We start from the raw sequence: 7499 nt of genomic DNA, 5'->3' as shown, positions 1-7499 counted from the left end.
ATCTTCTACCAGTCCAGATATAATTATCTACAGGGAAATCTCTGAAGTCACAGTGAACGCATACAGATATATAAATGCATTATTTGGGGTAAGGAATAGTTCTTAGAAATAGGGCACCATGTTTGCAGAGCTTCAATCCAACATAAAATTTTTCTATTCTCATCTATTCCAGTAACAGAAGGAAACAGGCTAGGGTAGAGGAATAGGAGATTTTTTTAATTCTGTAGGAAATGTCTGAGACTAAACACTAATTAACACAGCACTCCATCAATACTAGAATGATGGTGTCTCAAATATACCATGCCACAGGGATGCAGCCCAGTATAGGTAGAAATACCATAAGAAAAATTTCCCCTTTTGATTAATCAAAGAACAAATTTGACCACCAGTCAGAGGAAAGCCCTATTTATTAGTTAAATGTTGAAAAATACGAGAATGAATGTGAAATTCAACAATGAGTAATGCCACAATCCACTTGTATTTGACTCATATATAATAATGGAGCTGTTCCAAGTACATTAGGTCAACCCTCTCATGCTTTAGATACAGGAATCACTGTCATTTTTGTGTCAAGTATTAGACATGTAATTAACAAAAGAATTGTATGATATGGCCATTCCAAGAGTGGCAAGAAAAGGGTCATATTTTAAGTTTCAAAGCATTAACACTAAAAATCTATTCCATAAGATATAACTTATTTTACAAGGTTTATTTTTTGTTTGAATCAAACAATAATAGAATCAACAGTAATAGAATGAAGTTATCTTGATCATAAAATAGCTGTTTAAGATGATTTGAGAGACACAGGTCTGCAGACATCAATCATTTGGATTAATTAGCAATTATATTATGATAATCAACTATACATTGAGAAATCTGGGAAAAATTTATATTCTATACATTTCCATGTGTTTTCTGTTACCATTAGATCATTTATGAAGTATGATCCCTATTTAGAACTGAGAACTTTAAAAAATCACATTATGTTTCTCAGTAACCCATGGCTAATTAGTTTTTAATAATTGGCTTTTGTCACAACTTCATTTTATAGATAGAGGCTGGAGTAAAACCAAAAACTAAGTGAATAAAGTTAAGAAATTAGATAATGACTAGAAGAAGCAGTGGTGAATTTCAACTCAATGGGTAAGGATATCAGTTCCAGACGTCTGTCTGAATTGAGAATAAATTAGTTAATTTTCTTATCCTTTGATTGTTTGACATTTAAAGTTTGGCATCAGAAATAGTTTACCACATGAGCAGATACTTTAGCAAGTATCCAATACAGTGTGTGTGTGTGTGTATACAGCACAGTGTATATGGGGTGTGTGTATATATATATATACACACATATATATACATATATATATGCAGATATATAGTCTCAAGTAGGAATCTATCAAAGATATTCACATATTATGTTATATACATATTTTAGGAAATATTACACTACTAGCTATATATATATTTTTCCATAATGCAAAATACCATAATCACTTTTTATATTTTTACTAATTATGGAGTACATATAAAATCTTAATATAATGTATATACCATGTGATAAAATCTGTCACTTCAAACAGATAATTTCTTTGTTCTGGGAACATTCAAATATTCCATACTAGCTGTTTTCAAACATAGATACCACAATAAAATTACAATGAACAATGTCAGGATATTCTAGTTTTGAATAAAAATTTCACCATTATTAATATTTGCTGTATCTAATAGAATGGGGGGAATTTAAAATTCCTTGAGCTTAGTTGAGAGAGATAATCTGACACTGTCAGTGTTTCAACTTATTACTTGTTGTTTTTATCACTAGTTGATAAGATTTAAAAAGTACAAGAAGGCAATTAAGAAATAATGCATACACTGATGATTACCCTGAAGATGTGAATGAATAACTGAGAAGGCAAATTGGCTTACACTGAGACCTAAATGTCATGTAACACTTGAAGACCAAGATCACACTTCGAACAAGCTTACCTTGGGGATTCCATTTTTACAGCATTAGATAAATCTTGAAATAAAACTTCACAAATGCAATGTTTTCAGTATCTGCTTTAAAATAAAGCCAAAATTAATGTTTCCTTCCTAGAATTTATTTCAGCATACCTACACATTGGTTAAACATAGCTACTAAACTTCTGTAATAAAATAATTACCCAGCTATCATAGTTACAAGGGAATTTTTACCTCCTTTAAAATGAAAATCTACATCTTGCCTGAATATTTTGTTTCACTTTATTATTTAGAACCAATTTTCCTAAGTGCACATCACCACATTTATGTGAGCCATTTGGTGAACTGCATTCATGTCTACAGCTTTACTAAAGGATAAGTCATATTTAATGGCATACTGAATGATTTTCCCAACATCTGAAGGGTAGCAATGTGAGGATCCAAAAGAGTGAACTGGGCATTCATCTCTCATTTATAAAGGTTACTAATGTGTCCTTCGTTATCATTCTGGTCACTCACTGAGTTCCATTATAACTTGTATTGATTCTATTTTCAGAAAGAGTCTGGGGATGAGACAAAGAAGTAATTAAGTAGTTTTTCAAAAAGGTAACCACTGTTACCTAAAATCACTGAAGAATATATAGCATTCTATACAATACCAAAGCTAATTTAGAATTGATGAAAATACCAGCTTCCTGAATAAAATGGGAAAAGTTAGGAGAATATGGCAACACAGAACTAACTTAAACTGACAGGTTTCAGGGATATGTTACAGAACTGTAATTTGGTGTGATTCCACATTTGTTTTGGATGTTAGATAAGTTCCAGGAAAAGCTTCAGCTATATGTCACATCCATGTCAATCTGTGCTTTAAATATTAATTCCTTATGCTCAAGGTATATATGATATTAGATATATAGAAATTAAGGCATTCTTTAATGGAAAATTAATATGGGTCTTAAAGCATTCATATAAGATCAGTTCAGGAAACAAAAACATAAATGTATTCTGCTTGAAAGAACTGCAAGGTGGGCAGTTTTCTTTTTGCATAAAATACTAAAATAAGACCCCTGTCTATGGCTGGCAAGTAACTGGCATGCTGTAACTGTAGCAATGAAATGTGTAAATAAGACTGGCCAAAATTTACAAGCTACTAAAAATAGGCACAGATAAATGTAAAAACTTTGATCTCCTGTAGTAGTATGAGAGAAGCAACCTAACACAGAAGCTAACATGCTTACAAGTCTCATGTGGCCATTTAGAAAATAAGGTATAATTGGTTTTGTCTTAGAGGTAGATTCAGATTGCTATCTCCCTCAGGTATGCATAGTATTTTTCAGGACAGACAGTGTGTTTGCAAAGGAGGAGGATGGTTCTGTATGCAGTCAACACTGAAAACCATTCAGTGTTCAGCTAAGTTACTCCTGCTTTAATTCCAAAAATGTTACCATTGAAAGAATTCATTAGGTCATTTATTCAGTAAACTTCAAACTGTATTTGTTGCATAAATATTGAAGAACATGAGAAAAGTATAGGAAAGTGAAATTAGAATTGATCAATTTCTTGCACCATTCAAAAAAAAAGGCAATTACCCTAAACATAGACTTCTGTGTAAGATAAGTTTTTAAACATATCTTACATCTTATAGTATCTTAATTATTGCTGAAAAGTTGCACAAGACTTACCAAGTTTTTCTAATAGGAAGAGAAATAAAATTTAATCCTGTGTCATAAAGGTGAATAAGAGTGTTAAGGAATGGGTGTAACTCTCCATGGTGCTGATAATCTTCATTTGGAAGATTGTTCTGTTAACACTTGAGATAGAACAGTTCTCTCTAAAATTCTTGGCTCGTGATTTCCTTTGTTTCAGTTTTATTTTTGTTTTAATTTGCATTTCTAAACTTACTGAACTCTGATTTATAATTCACAGCATATGCAATGCATTTGATAAGTTTTGGCAGTTCTATCATGTGTCTAGTACTTAATCTCTATATCCCTCTGTCTCTGTCTCTTTCTTCTTCTCTTTATCTCTCAATCACACACACAATTTTATGCTTTCATAGTTCACCCAGGATTTTCATTTGTACTAGTGGTAGAATAATCAAGACATTAACACATTGAATGTTGAAATAGATGAACACTTCTCCCTAAGATAACTGAAAATTCTCAAATATTTTAGGGAAATTACTCTGTTTCAGATTACTGCTATAATCTCAAAATGTTAACTCTGGATTTCTCTTTCTAACATGAGTAATTTGAAAAAATTTTGGAGGGTAAGTAATTGAGTATACACGGTCATTCTATTTTCTTGCCTATAGACTTATGAGAAAATCCTAATTGTAATCAGATTGTCATTTGTAGAAAATGCACCCTTGGATATATTTAATAATAACATCAACTTTCCCTCACCAGCTACAAAGTACTCCACTATTCCTTGTTCTGTTATCTCCATGTACCTTTTCAAATAGATTGTTATAAATGCTCTTCAAAGAACCAGCTTCTTCCTGGGACCCCAACCCTTTGGGTGAGAGTGGCAAGGCCAAAGAAATAACCTAAAAGTCATCTTACTAATAAAAAATACACTTATTTAAAATACAAAGAGATGAGGCCGGCACCGTGGCTCACTTAGTTAATCCTCCGCCTGCGGCGCTGGCATCCCATATGGCCGCCAGGTTCTATTCCCTGTTGCTCCTCTTCCAGTCCAGCTCTCTGCTCTGGCCCAGAAAGGCAGTGGAGGATGGCCCAAGTGCTTGGGCCCTGCACCTGCATGGGAGACCAGGAGGAAGCACCTGGCTCCTGGCTTCGGATTGGAGTAGCTCCAGCCATAGCAGCCATTTGGGGGGTGAACCAATGGAAGGAACACCTTTCTCTCGGTCTCTCTCTCTCTCTGTCTAACTCTATCTGTCAAATAAAAAAAATACAGACATGTCCCATCTACTGCTTTATTTTTCAAGTACCCGTAACACCCAGGGCTGAGCCAGTCAAAGGCATGAGATGGAAACTAAATCCATATCTCCCACTTAGGTGCTAGAGTTGACATAAAAAAATTTGCATGCAAGTAATTGTCATCACAACTCTATTCCTTTGGTATGACCTCTAGGATACTCAAGGTTTTGATGAACACTTTTTCATTTAGAATATTTTGTTCTCTTAAATACCTTGACTCATTTTTCTAGTATTGAACTTTGAAAATTGAGTAAGTGTGAAAAACAGATTTTCTGTTTGTTACATAAAATATTCATTGCATTAACAACATTTATGTAACAACTTGGGTCTGGACATATCAGACAAGAGTACAGAATGTATAGGTAAGGCATAACAATTAATAAGTATTTAAGATTAATGTACTATAGAATCTCTAAATTGGAGCACAATAACCTCTAAAGCTGAAGTTGTAGTTTGCTCACTAAATACTCCCTATAATAGTTGAGGAAAAATTGAGGTTCTATGTGTGGCAAAATAACAATTTTTTAAAGAGCCTTAATGATTTGTATATTCAACAGTTAACATATTTCTTAATTCATTTATAGTTTTGCATTTATTAATCAAATGCATTAACATGAACTATAACCCCAAATAACTTAGAACAATTTGATATGGTTATCCTTTAAGTCTTTCAAATTATATATCATTTGGTGCCACATTAAAGGAGTGTGAAATTGATTATTGCTTATTTTGAGAATGCTCTGACTTTCTCAACCCTTTCCAAGTTGATATCAACTTGCAAATTCTGTTGTATTTTTTATCTATTTTAACACCTAAGATCATTGAAGGTGAAAAAAAAAACCCTTAATTCATTTCACTCTATATGTGTAATGTCACATACCTTTTGAATTACATGCCCAACGAAACCAAAGCAAACACAGATTTAAAACTCATGTGCAGTACATTGATGATTAGCCTCTTAAGAAATCTCAAAGTGCCTTTGTTACCTAACCTACTGACTGAAACTGTCTCACTGTTAACCTGAGGCAGGGTGGACAAGAATGCAGAAGGTTGACCAGGTTCAAGAACCTTGTATTGTGTATTGACTTAGTGGAGGAGGAATTGACAATGTGAAAGATGTCATAAACTCATTTTTTAAAGATTTATTTATTTGAAAGAGTTACGCAGAGAGAGAGACAGAGAGACAGAGAGAAACAGGGAGAGTCTTCCATCCAATGCTTCACGCCCCAATTGGCCACAACTGTCAGAGCTGTGCCAATCTGAAGCCAGGAGCCAGGAGCGTCTTCCAGGTCTCCCACATGGGTGCAGGGACCCAAAGACTTGCACCATCTTGTACTGCTTTCCCAGGCCATAGCAGAGAACTGGATGGGAAGTGGAGCATCCAGGTCTCGAACCAGCGCCCATAGGGGATGCTGATGCTTCTTTGCCACAGTGCTGGCCCCCATAATCTCACTTTCTCACTCGGGTTTTCTACCCCTATTTCTCCTTTTACTCTTACCTAGCATCTGATCTCAAGAACTATTATCATGACTGAAAATACCTTGAATCCTAGGACTGAAGCTAGCTTCTGCTAAATGGTGGTACAGATGGGCTGTTAATAGCACTAGCACCCTTTCCTCACATTTATACAATAACAGCCTAAGGTTCCAGTGTAGAAATTGTTGTGGAAATAACCAAAGTAATCCTTAAGCTCATGTCATGTACATTTAGTCACCGTAGTTAAGCTCTCCATGGAATGCAAGCATCTCAAGAAAGCTTCATTTTAAAGTTTATGGTCCTTGCTGGCATTGTGGCATAGCAGGTTAGGCCTAGCCCTGTGATGCTGTTATCACATGTAGGTGCTATTTCAAGTCTGAGCTGCTCCACTTCTGACCCAGCTCCCTGCTAATAGCCCAGGGAAAGCAGTAGAAGATGACCCATGTATTTGGGCCCCTGCACCCATGTCGGAGACCTGGAAGAAGGTTCAGGCTCCCGGCTTCAGCATGGCCCAGCATGGCCATATTCTCTTTCTCTCTCTCGCTCTCTCTTCCTCTTGCGCTTTCTCTTTCTCTCTGGCTCTCTTTCCTTTATCTTCTTCTTTCTCTCTCTATAACTCTTTCAAATAAATAAAATATTAAAAAAGAGGCTTTGACCATAAACTTTATCAAAAACAATTTTAATTTCCCCTTAGGCAGAATGTTATTGTTGATTCTCAGACCATTGGAATGTTACTTATTCTCATGACTTCACATGGTTTGAATATTCCTGCATCACCTGGAAAACATTAAAACAATACCATTTCATTTATTTCAAAAGTCAAACCTCTCATGAGATGAGTTAGTTTTGAAGAAAAGAAAACCCATGCCCTAAGGGTGCTCTTGACAGTTGAGCATTCACATGCCTAGAGTATGTGAATGACCTATGCCCTCTCCCAGTCTGGGCAATAGCTTTACTAGATAGTTGCTGCCTGAATGCATTAGTAAGTTTCTTTTTATTATTTTTGGAAGGACTTTGGAGTGATATAGCTAAATTCTTCCACTCACTTAGATTTTCATCACAAGGCCATTCTTTTCTCTGCAGTTGACAAGGCGAACAGTTAGAGCCCTCTCAACT

The sequence above is a fragment of the Oryctolagus cuniculus genome, chromosome 2 (assembly GCF_964237555.1).
Source record: "Oryctolagus cuniculus chromosome 2, mOryCun1.1, whole genome shotgun sequence".
Classification (NCBI taxonomy): Eukaryota; Metazoa; Chordata; class Mammalia; order Lagomorpha; family Leporidae; genus Oryctolagus; species Oryctolagus cuniculus.
This window is presented reverse-complemented; position numbering follows the sequence as displayed.